The sequence below is a fragment of the Cetorhinus maximus genome, chromosome 12 (genome assembly GCF_964194155.1).
Source record: "Cetorhinus maximus chromosome 12, sCetMax3.hap1.1, whole genome shotgun sequence".
In the NCBI taxonomy this organism is placed as follows: Eukaryota; Metazoa; Chordata; class Chondrichthyes; order Lamniformes; family Cetorhinidae; genus Cetorhinus; species Cetorhinus maximus.
In genome coordinates, this window is record NC_135890.1 from 15,810,313 (window position 1) to 15,822,978 (window position 12,666).

At 41.4% G+C, this 12,666-nt stretch overlaps 1 protein-coding gene across 1 annotated transcript in view; it reads left to right on the forward strand.

The window, feature by feature from the left end:
* Nucleotides 1–12,666, forward strand: part of exoc4 (exocyst complex component 4) — a 509,047-nt gene that overhangs the window by 247,434 nt on the left and 248,947 nt on the right. The gene's annotated exons all lie outside the window — the stretch shown is intronic.

Here is a 12,666-nt window from a genome sequence, read left to right on the forward strand (position 1 = left end):
GAGAAATATGATGAGTACAAAGGAAAAATCGCATAAAGATAAATTTTTGAATGGGCACCATCATTTAAAAAGCAGCAATCAGTATTTCCTAATGCTCACCATCTGATGCATCAAGGCTGTGCAATTGCCCATGAAATAGCCATGTCATCAAAGCTATGTTCTGACGGATACTTCTTGGAAAAGCTATTTACTAAAATCTTCAGTATGGTGGAAATTGAAACTTGAGGCAGAAGTTGTGTCCCACGGCTCTTCTGAAATTTGGCTTTAGACCTTATAATAGAGAGGCTCCTCAAGAGGCAGCTTGCTTGATGTTGAGGATCAAACTTGGGCTGCTGCATCACTGGACAGTCTGGGGAAGTGGTTGGTATTGACCTGGTTTTGGTTACCTGCCCTAATATCTCATGTGGTTTGGCGTCACATTTTGTCTGATGGGCAAGGAAACCTATTGATTACCACATATCGTCCCCCCTCAGCTGATGAATCAGTACTCCTCCACGTTGGAGGAAGCACTGATGGTGGCAAGAGTGCAGAATGTACTCCCATTGGGGGATTTCAATATTCATTACCAAAAGTGACTCAGTAGCACCACTACTGACTGAGCTGGCTGAGCCCCAAAGCACATAACTGCTAGACTGGGCCTACGGCAGGTGGTGAGGGAACCAACAAGAGAAAAAAATATACTTGACCTCATCCTCACCAACCTGCCTGCCGCAGATCCATCCGTCCATGACAGTATCTGTAGGAGTGACCACTGGACAGTCCTTGTGGAGACAACAACCTGTCTTCATACTGAGGATGCCCTCCATTGTGTTGTGTGACACTACCGCCATGCTATATTAGATAGATTTCAAACAGATCTAGCAACTTGACTGGGCAATCATGAAGCATTGTGGAACTGGATACTGCAAAGGTTATGAGTCCTGGCAATATTCTGACAATAGAACTGAAGATGTGCCTCCAGAACTTGCCGCCCCACCTAGTCGACCTGTTCCAGTACAGCTACAACACTGGCATCTACCTGGCAATATGGAAAATTGCCCAGGTATGTCCTGTACACAAAAAGCAGGGCAAATCCAACCTGGCTAATTACCACCCCATTAGTCTACTCTCAATCATCAGTAAAGTGATGGAAGGGGGTCATCAACAGTGCCAACAAGCAGCACTTGCTTCGCAATAACCTGCTTACTGATGGTCAGTCTGGGTTCTGCAAGGGTCGCTCAGCTCCTGACCTCATCACAATTTTGGTTCAAACATGGACAGAAGAGCTGAACTCCAGAAGTGTGAGGTGAGAGTGACTTCCCTTGACTTCAAGGCAGCATTTGATCGACCAAAAAGACCTAGCAAAACTGGAGTCGATGGGAATCAGGGAAAGCTCTCTGCTGGTTGGAGTCATGCCTAGCACAAAGGAAGATGGCTGTGATCGTTGGAGGTCAATCATCTCAGCTCCAGGATATCAATGCAGGAGTTCCTCAGGGTAGTGTCCTAAGTCCAATCATCTTCAGCTGTTTCATCAATGACCTTCCTTCCATCATAAGGTCAGAAGTGGGGATGTTCACTGACGATTGCACAATGTTTAGCACCATTTATGACTCCTCAGAAACCGAAGCAGTCCATGTCTAAATGCAGCATGACCTGGACAATATCCAGGCTTGGGCTAACAAGTGGCTAGTAACATTCATGCCTCACGAGTGCCAGGCAATGACCATCTCCAACAAGAGAGAATCTAATCATCGCCCCATGACATTCAATGGCACTACCACCACTGAAACCCCCACTATCAACATCTTGGGGGTTACCATTGACTAGAAACTGAATTGGCCTAGCCATATAAATACTGTGGCTACAAGAGCAGGTCAGAGGCTAGGAATCCTGCGGAGAGTAACTCGCCTGCTGACTCCCCAAATCCTGTCCACAATCTACAAGGCACAAGTCAGGAGTGAGATGGAATACTCTCCACTTGCCTAGATGAATGCAGCTCTAACATCACTCGAGAAGCCTGACGCTTCATTGACACCCCATCCACAAAGATTCATTCCCTCCACCATGAATGCACAGTGGTAGCAGTGTGTACGATGCACTGCAGGAACTCTCCAAGGCTCCTGAGACAGCACCTTCGAAACCCACGACTGCTACCATCTGGAAGGACAGCAGAAAGATGGGAACACCACCACCTGGAAGTTCCTCTCCAAAGCCACTCACCACCCTGACTTGGAAATATGTGGCTGGATCAAAATCCTGGAACCCGCCCCCTAACAGCACTGTGAGTGTACCTACAGCACATGGACTACAGCGCAGCTTGTCACCACCTCCTCGAGGGCAATTAAGGATGGCCAATAAATGCTGGCCTAGCCAGTGACAGCCAGATCCCATGAATGAATTAAAGAAAATGTAGCTGCTGAGAAGTGCCTCGGGATGTTTTATTATGTTGAAGGCACTATTTAAATACAAGCTGTTGTTGTTGAGATGAAATGGAGGAAATTGCTGGAAGGCTGACTGTGGGAATCTACTGTAGTGCTCTAGAGCTGGCTATACAGGAGACATTTAATAACCAAAAGAAAACTTTTGTTATCATTTCCTCGGCTACTTCCAATGTTGCCAAAGGTGCGGATCAAGCAAAGGACTTGGTGCCAATTGCACCCTTGCACCCTGAAAAGAGACAAAATGCATACCAATTTCTACTACACTGTCCACATGACTTATGCTGAATGTGGCCCTCACCAAGTGCCACGTTGAGAGCTCAGATTCAGCAGATAAAATACGTTTGACACCCTGATCTACACTGACATTCCAGTGAGGTAGTGAGAGTGTGCTACACTGTTGTAGATGGGATGTGACATTGAACCAAAGCCTGCTCAGTAGTTCATACAGAACACAAGAGTTTACAGGACACTTACAGGTTATTTAGCCCATTAATGGTGCTAGGACTTCAGGTTATTTCGACTGTCATAAGAACGGAAAATGCTGGAAATACTCAAGGTCAAGACAGCATCTGCAAAGACATCAATAGACAAGTTAAGATCTAAGCTATGGACCTTTCATTCGAACTGATAAATATGATTGATGAACTGCATTTAAAAGGAACAAAAGCAAGGGGAAGGGTGTAAAGGTAACAAATATATCAAAAGGCGGTGGTTTGTACCCTAGATAGCAACCTGATTTTTTTTTCTTCCAGGATGCTGGATCACTGGCACCTGATCTGCTTGCTCGTTGTTCCAGCAATTCTGAGTAAAGGAATTTCTTCAAACCTGTCCCCTCATTTTCGGAGTGTCTATTTTAAGTTGTTGTGCATCCTCAAAGTGACATGGCTGACATCAAGGATTTGGCATCTCAAGAACTACAGATGCTGAATTGCTGATATTCTGCCTTTCTATGATGCAACTAGAAAACGTCCTAATGCTCAATTTGTCAGAACAGGAGCTCCATCAAAGCGAATTGAAGAAAAGTAATCAACTGAGTTGTATGGCAGGTGCTCATGTGCAGCCCTGCTTGGGCAGCTTGATTTTCAGCCATTGCCACTAGCTGTATAAGCTGTAAATTGTTATTCAAAGATGTGGTAAGACTTTTTTTTTAAAATTAGCATCTGCTTTTATAGTGCCATCTGCCTCTTACCATTCTTCAAGACTCGTCCTTGATCATAGGCTGGCACTGAAGCTGTGTCATTGGAAATTCATTTGGTGCATTGTACTTGAACCGAGAGATGTTGATTGTTGTTTGTCTTGTGAGGGGAAGGTGCTTTTTATTGTTAATTCATTGTCAATCTTGCTGCTTTTGGATTTTGCAGAATTAATTTGATCAAAGCGCCAATTCTGGAATTTAGACAAGGTGCTTACTTTTCATCTGCAAACATGAATCTTGTAAAAACCTATGTTTTATCTTTAGTGATTGTTTAGCTTAGATTGCAATTGTCCATGCACCTGCTCCCACATTTAGTCAGAGGTTGGAGGGGAATTTTACTGAGTATTTTTTCCCTTATTGGCCGTGTGTTTTTTCTACGAATGCCTTTTTGCGGTCATTATTCTCTCATTAGGCCTCAGTAGTAACCTGATATCCAGCTCTACTTGTCCCACCCTCCCTTAAACCAGCTTGTATTTCACCTCTCTTCTATTTTTACTTAGTTCTGTTGAAGAGTCATACGGACTCGAAACGTTAACTGTGTTCCTCTCCGCAGATGCTGCCAGACCTGCTGAGTTTTTACAGGTATTTTTAGTTTTGTTGTGTGATATACAACATTTGTCTTAAAGTTAATGTAAAATCACATGATCTTCATACCCAATAGCAGAGTAGTGTGGGCTACCTCTGTAGTCAGTAGCCTTGAGTTAAAGTCTGAAGAGTAAAGACAGAGTTTTGATTTGTAAGCACACAAGTGTAGCTGCTAAGTTCCTTTTGTAAATAAACAGAATGTTTTTTTCTAAGAACAGTCAACTGATCTTCTCCCTCATGGTACCAACTTGGTCACCCCAAAACAAGCATGTAACCTGGATCCTTTAGCACCAACAAACCAAGGCACTGGATCCAACAGCCTCCTTATCTATGCCCCCCTACGTCATGCCCTATATTTTATCATTGAATCGTAGAATGGTTATAGCACAGAAGGAGGCCGTTTGGCCCTTTGTGTCTGTGCCAGCTCTCTTCAAGAAAACTCAGCTAGTCCCACTTCCCTTTCCCCACAGCCCTGTAAATTTCCACTCTTCAGACATCAAATTCAATTTTGAATGATGGAGACGACAGACAGGCATTTGACCATTTCTCAGGCCTTTGGTCTATTGCTGTTAGATGAATTAAACTGCCCTTTGATTTCTGCCTTCTCCCTCACCCATTCATATCACGCCCACTCCCTAATGTTGCCAATGAGACAGTGACAGAGCATATACACAAAAACATCTGGCTACAGTTATTAACTTTTCTCCTGTCCTTTCCCTAAACCTGGAGTTTTTAACTACGTTATTTGAATTAAAACCAGAAGCCTTTTTTTTAAAGAAAACAAGTTGCTGGTGCTGTTGGCTCCCAATGCTGAAGACTTATAAAACAATGCCAATACCAAAAGTAAGTTTGAGTTTTACGATACTGCTGGTCAAGAATACTTTGTAAGAAAAAAAGTAATTTTACTTTCAGAGTGAGTCAGCTGCTGAAGATCTGATCAACAAGAACCAGCACTGCTACCACAGATCACACATAGTGAACGCAACTTTCTAATTGTGGATCCAAACCTGGCACTTCATTCATTCTTCCAATGCTGAAACTTTGACTTGGACATTTGGGAATTTTGTGTCTTGTCAACCAAAAGTATCTGAGTGTTCAACCGAGTTTGTGCTAACGTGGGGAGAATGAGCTGGGCCTCAAATGAAAAACAAATAGAAAAATATAATTCAAATGAAGTACTTCACTGAGGGAAGGTACCAAATAATTATCCTTGTGTCCTCTGGAAGCAGTTTGTTTCAAGCTTTGCAGCAATAAATTATGAAGTCTCCAGGGTTTTGTTTATAATTATATAAAACCCCTAAACTTGGTACTTAAAATTGTAAATGAACAAAGCAGAAAACGCATTCAGTTCCGCTCTTGTGTGAACTGATCCAGAAATCTCTCCAGATGGTTTACTTGCATTGTGGCATGACTGGTACATGCACTGAAATACTATGCACCTTTGATTTATGTGTAGTTAATCATGGTAGAGGAAGTGAGTGGTGTCAGAGAGGTGAGCTGGATGTAACTAGGTGCATATATAATTAGTATCTGTGTAGTCCTTTAGAAGTCATGCCTGAAGTGATCTGCAATAGTGGATGGTGAAACGACTGAACAGCTGCATTTTAATTGAGATATTATAAGTGATGCCAGAACAAAATGAATTAGTTGCTATGGTAGATTGGATGATTGGGACTTGGCTGTGAGATTAAAATACAGAGTATGACAGAACAATCTCAGCTGAATGTAATTTGCACTTTACCCTTTTACCCCTTTAAAGACAAATGAATTAGTGCAGTGAAGCAATGTAGTAACGAGCTGGTCTAGTGAAAGCCTGTTTCAGAGTCTTGGCAGCTTTGCTATGATTCCTGAGCTGCAGTGAGTGTTTCATCGCACAAATCTGTGCTCTTTTTTTTATTCCCGTCTTCCCCCACCTGTACTGAAGGTGATGTCTTACCATGGGAATTGGCTTCTTGGTAGCCCAGATGCTATTCTTTTTGCCCAGCTCTAAATATAGGCAGGTTGTTCAACCATATTACATGGAATCCTGATCCTCACATCCACACTTGTGCACAACCCAGCAAGGCACAATGGGTAGAAGTCAGGAATAAGATTTTTATTTTCACTCTCTTCCTACAGGGACCTGTAAGACGCTAAATTCCTTATCTCAGCCTTGCCACCATGGAGTAGTATTGTTTGTTAGAGGCTGCTATGTCTAGTGTCACATGATGTCACACACTCCTTTCACTACTGCCTTTGCAGAGTAGGACATTTAACTTTCATCAATGTGCCATCCAGTCTTGTATACAGCAGATTGTAGTTCTTAGCAAGTCTGCAATCAACTTGTCTCCAGGTTGTTTCTGTAACAAAAGGTAATGTTGTGTGTGTGGGTCAATAGCCTGACTCCCCACCACCACCACCACCAATGAACTGCCTTTGGTCTAGTTTCCACCTTTTACCTGTCCAACTTGGGGGTGCCCACCAAGAATTAGATTCATGCTGGCATAAGTCTAAGGTTCATAGTACCATTTAAGCTTTCCCACCACATCAAGATGCAATCCCTGGCGAAGGAGAAGTATTGAAGTGGAGCCAGGTAAATTTCTCCACCTCAGGGGTACAAGACCAGCACTCCACTATCTATTGGCTGAGATCAACTAAGTTTGCACGGATTTGGGCTCGAGCTTAAACTTTCATGATCGATAAGGCTAGACCCAAACCATGCAGTACATTTACCTATTGAACCATTTAATGATCGAAATCTATATGCTTTTTCTTGAAATGCAATCCTCTGACCTCATGCCAAATGGCCACCTCCACATCCTTACCAAGTATGACATGTGTGACATGACCACAGTCGAGTACTCATTTTTGACCATGTCAAGAAGCCAAATGAGCATAGTGTCTGCAGTTGTCAGGACCAATATGGGAGTGTAATCTCTTAAATACTTATACAGTTTAAAGCACTGACAGGGTGACCCACTGGTCCAGTGCAAATTTTCACACTTCAATTGAGTTGTCTGATTATGTTTCCTTGTCCTGTTCCTAATTCTTCTTAAATATTTGCTTTTGACATACTTATCCTACCTTTTATTTTAATGATGTTATGATCCCAGCTGATGTTACTATTGGACAAGTCAGATCCCTGGGTGGGACCTGGCTTGATAGATCCTAACTTTTATTTTTTGTCCAGAAATGTAGAGGGTGCCTACTGGACAGAGTCAGAGTCTGCTGATGTACTTGTAACAAAAGAATAAGACATTGATTAAACAAGAGAAAGATGAACTATACTACACTACTCCTTCACCCACAACTACACCTTTACAGATATATACAGATTTGTAAGGATAACACAAGTTACAGAAAAATCTATATTATACTCTAATGTTCACAGTAAGTATAGCATCCATTTAAACCAATAGGCATCCTGTGGTCAGACACATCACACTCCAAGTCAAGTGACAGATGCCACCCAAAGCAGATGCTATGGATCTCTCATCAACTCTCCAGAGACTCGTCACACTGTGAGCTAATCTGCCTCACGGAAACTCTGTCTTTCACATGGGGTTTCCAATCTCCATTTTCAAAGAACTCGCCTTAGAATCTTCTCCCAAATGACACTTTCTCTGGGACGTCTTCAACAAGGATCCACCTCCAGGGCTTCGATCTCCTTCCAATGTTCCTCTTCCCTGGATCGCCACGTGCATCCAAGCTTCACTTTCTACGCACTCTCTAAGACTCAGCCATGCTAACAGAACACCACTGCTTCACAGGTCCATAGTAAGGAGTCACCAACGTTTGGCTCTTTCCTTGGATCTTCTGGCCTCTTGCAAGCCCACTTTGCCTTGATTCTGCTCCCCGCAGCTCTGTCTCTTTAATTCCGAGCCTTTTCCTCTGCTCTTTACTTTAACTTTATTGAACAGGATCTTGTTCAGACTTGTGTCCTTGTACTTTGACCTAACTGTAAGGCCTTCTTGGGCCCTTTCTCCTTTTCCTTTAGGACCTGCTCCCTGCAGTTCCCTTTCCCACTAGACTGCTGACAACTTGGTATCCCTCTTGAGATCCAGAACTCACTTGACATTCACTATTACTCTATCTTTAGAGCAACTCATCTAAGATTCTTAGACTTATTTTCTTCAACAATTTGCTAGTTTGTCCAGCTAGAGAGAGACAGACTTGAACTGCTCCCTTCACCTTAGAGCATAATCACCAACTGAACTCAAGCGCCTCCCTGTTTCTCTGTTTCTGTTTGGCAACAGCACAGTTTTCCCTACTTTGTTTTAACTTCCCTGAACTACTTCAAGTGTTGTAAAACCTCATCAAAATGCAGGTATGCAAGAAAACCCACAGACTTGCAGGCAACATTCTAACGTTACCAAAATCCAGGTTTCCCCTTTCTTAACACATGCCTACAAAATATAAATTAAACTTAAACTATTCCTAACACACACAAATACACATATAACTTACTTAAAACTAGCTCTAGTTCCTAACAATTAAGAAAGATTTTATAGCCTCTAACTCAACAGTCACTTGTGGCCAAGTATTCCATGTTGTATTAACGCTCCATGAAAATTTTGTTTTTAACTCCCTCCTTCGTTCTTCTAGTGACAGCTGCATCCCCAGTTTTTGTTCAATAGCCAGTGGAAAACATCCTTCCCTTTTTACCCACTCAAAATTTATCACAGATTCAAATCTCTTGAATCCCTTTATCCTTCTCTGTTCCAGTGGGAAAATTGCAATTTTTCAAGCCATTCTTTACAACTATAAACTCACATTGCTAAAATTGTGAATTTTCACTGTACTCTTTCTAGGCAATTACAATCCTTTCAGTAATGGGGTGTTCAGAACCGGTACATAGAGAGAGTACAGTGAAAAAAAACTGCTCCAATACACACAGTTACTGGTGTTACTCTGTAACTGTTGATGTTCACATTAGAATTTTTTTATTTTCCAGGGTTGTGAGTTATCACCCTATCATATGGTTGACATAAATCTATTTATTTTGTGCAGTGAATGGATCAAGAACAGGGTAGAAAAATAGAATGAAAGTTTTATATTTAGACATGATACATTGGTGATTGTAAATACCAATGGTTTGCTTCCCCTGTCCTGTTTAATTTGATATTAGACATTGTTGAGCAGCTGTAACACTCCTAGCTCTGATGACTAGGTCGGATTTGATCCCTTTGTTAATTGTCAGGAAAGCAGATGAGTTTGGTCAGTTCTCTGAGGATAAGCCTGAGTCCATGAGGCTAAATTGGACTTATTTGCTGATCTCACCTAATGAACAGATTATTACCCCACTATGATTAAAATCTTCATGTGTGGCCAATCTTTTTCCTGAACTTGAGTATTTAATATACTCTGATGATAAGTGTATACCGAACACGTTTGTCCATGGATATTCAGTGATGCTTCAATGCCCGACTGTCACAAATTACATGGTGTGAAAATAAGATTGATATCAAATGTATCCGACTTGGGACAACACAATGGCATTCAGCATCAATGAGACAGCTGTCGGAGCTGGCAAGGACAAAGGTGTTTCATTCAAGATTTTGTCCCTCGATTCCAGCATCCCCTTCCAGCTCTAAATGAGATAAAATTCCAGAAAAAAAAATATGCAGTTGGTGACAATAGCAGGAAGGGATTTATCTCAAAAGCTAAAGACTGTTGACTTTCAATCATATGGTGGCAGCTTTCATCACAGAGCTGCTGGTGCTTCCAAGATACACCATGTCAGTGTTGTTCATGGGGAGCTGAGGAACACATTATACTTTCATCGCTTAAGCCACACAAATGTAGTTGGTTAGACCGAAGGTATAGAAATTTACCAACATTTATTAATCAGATGCATTTACTCTGAAAGTGCTTTTATACTGGTGAAATGGCAAGCTCATCCGCCAACTCTTAATAGACTGATCTTGCATAGCTGACAGTAACACTAAATAAAACTTTTACAGCATCTCCACTATTTTGCTTTTTGACCAAAATAAGCTTGCTGGATTCGCCAGCTCTGGTGCCTGGCAAGGCTGAATTAGAAAAAAAATCACCCGCTTTCCCCAAGTGTCAATTTTAGGAAATCCAGAAAGTTTACTCATGGAATTATAGAAATTCGCAGCACAGGAGGAGGCCATTTGGCCCATCATGTCTGTGCCAACCAAAAATAGCTATCCGACCTCATCCCACTTTCCAGCTGTTGTACCAGTACGTCAAGTGTACATGCATTTTTTAATTCAGTGACAATTTCTGCCTCTACTACCCTTTCAAACAGTGTATTCCAGGCCCCACCACCCTCTGGATGAAAAAGTTTCTCCTTGACGACTCCTTCTACCAATTGCTTTAAATACATGTCCCCTGATTATTGACCTCTGTGCTAAGGGAAATAGGACCTTCCTATCGCTTCTAACTAGGTTGCGCTTCATACGTCTCAGTTAAATTTCCCTTCAGCCTCCTCTATTCCAAAGAAAACGTGTCAGTTCATCCACTCTTTCTTCATAGCTAAAATTCTTCAATCTTGACAACATCATCATAAATCACTGTAGCCTCCCTGATGTGACCACAGCCTTGCTGTAATGCAGGACTCTACGCAGTACTCTAGCTGTGGCCTAACTATTATTTTATACAATTATCACATAACCTCCCTGATCTTAGCTAATAAAGGAAGTTATCCTGTATGCCTTCTTAACCACCTTATCTACCTCTCTTGCCACCTTCAGGGATCTGCGAACATGCATTCCAGGGTCCCTTTGTTCCTCTATACTTATCAATACACTACCATTTATTGTGTACTCCCTTGTCTTGTTTGCCCTCACCAAATGCATTGCCTCACATTTCTCCAGATTAAATTCCATTTGTTACTTTTTGATCCGCCAAACCAGTCCATGAATATCTTTCTGCAGTCTACAGCCTTTTTCCGCTACCGCACAGCCAATTTTTGTAATATCTGCAAATTTCTTAATTGTGTCCCCTGGATTTGCGTCTAAAGCATTGATATATACCACAAAAAATAGGACACATAGTACTGAGTCCTCTGGAACGCAACTGGAAACATCCAGTCACAAAAAGCATCTGTCAGCCATTACCGTTTGCTTCCTGCCACTGGGCCAATTTTGGATCCAACTTGCTACTTTCCCTGGGATCCTGTGAACTTTTACTTTTTTAACCTGTTTGGGACCGTGTCAATAGCCTTGATAAAATCCATGTAGGCGACATCAAATGCACTACTCTCAATGACTCTCATTGACTTGATTGAATTTTTTGCTGAGGTAGCAATCAGCTATGACCTTCCCTTAACTAAACCATGCTGACTGTCCTTGATTCATCTGTGCCTTTCGAAATGATAATACTGTGCCTCAGAATTTCTTCCTCTAATTTGTTCACTCCCAAAGTTAGGCTCACTGGTCGGTAATTACTCAGTCAGCCCCCTTCTCACTTTTTAAACAAGGGTACAGCATTCGCAGCCCTCCGACCCTCTACCATCGTGCTTGTAGTCAGAGAGGACTGGAAAATGATGTACAGAAGGACAGACACAAACACATATGTATCATCATTGCTGTCATTATTAAAAAAATAAGCAAGGTGCCTAGTAACACCATTAACTTACATATCACTAAAATGACTTACTTGAGATCATTGTTATTAGGATGCAATATTTATACCTGCTATATTAACATTGGAGAGCCAGAGATTTATGAGTTTAAATCCAAACCTTGACTCTCCTTTCCTGATTATCACAGGGCAGTTCTCAAGATGCTTTCCCCCCCCCCCCCCCAACCGCACAAATTGACATATATTGCAAAAACTATTTTATTTTTGTCATTTAAGCCCAGATGGTTTTAGGTTGTCTTCACTGAAATGAAATGATTAAGCATTTGGATCACATTCCTGTAAGGGCCATTCATGTTCTTATGTTTCTATTTTGTTCTTTGGCGTTTTCTGAACTTATAGTATTTAATGCTTTGAAAATTATATTCACTTTGAATTTCCTTTTTGCAATAACCATGTTTTCAGCATATTAAACTAATCCAGTATAAACACCGGAATAAGCAGATTGTATCCCACAGAGCAGACTGACATCAAGTAATAATTAGCTCACTCAGTAGGAAGAGCTTGCTAACAGTCCTATGAGAGATCCATTGCATATTATGATGCGCTGCAGGATAGCCTCCACATTCCAGAATGTAATAATGAAAGTTATTGAAACTTTTGTAGTAGCTGTTAAAATTCAAGTTGGATGTGAATGATTGAAATCCAATCAAATGCTCAACATCCTGCCTAACAGCTTGCACAGTATTTTGTGATCAACCCTGACAATAAGTACACCTAATAAGAGTCTTGATAAGAGGTCATATCTAATAAAATTGAATAATAATGTAGAAGTCTATCCACTGAATTCGGCGTCAAGGTCAGATCCTTGAATACATCCACCTTCCTGCAATTCTTCTTTGCAATTCAATCACAAAATGCATTTTCATTATTAAGCCA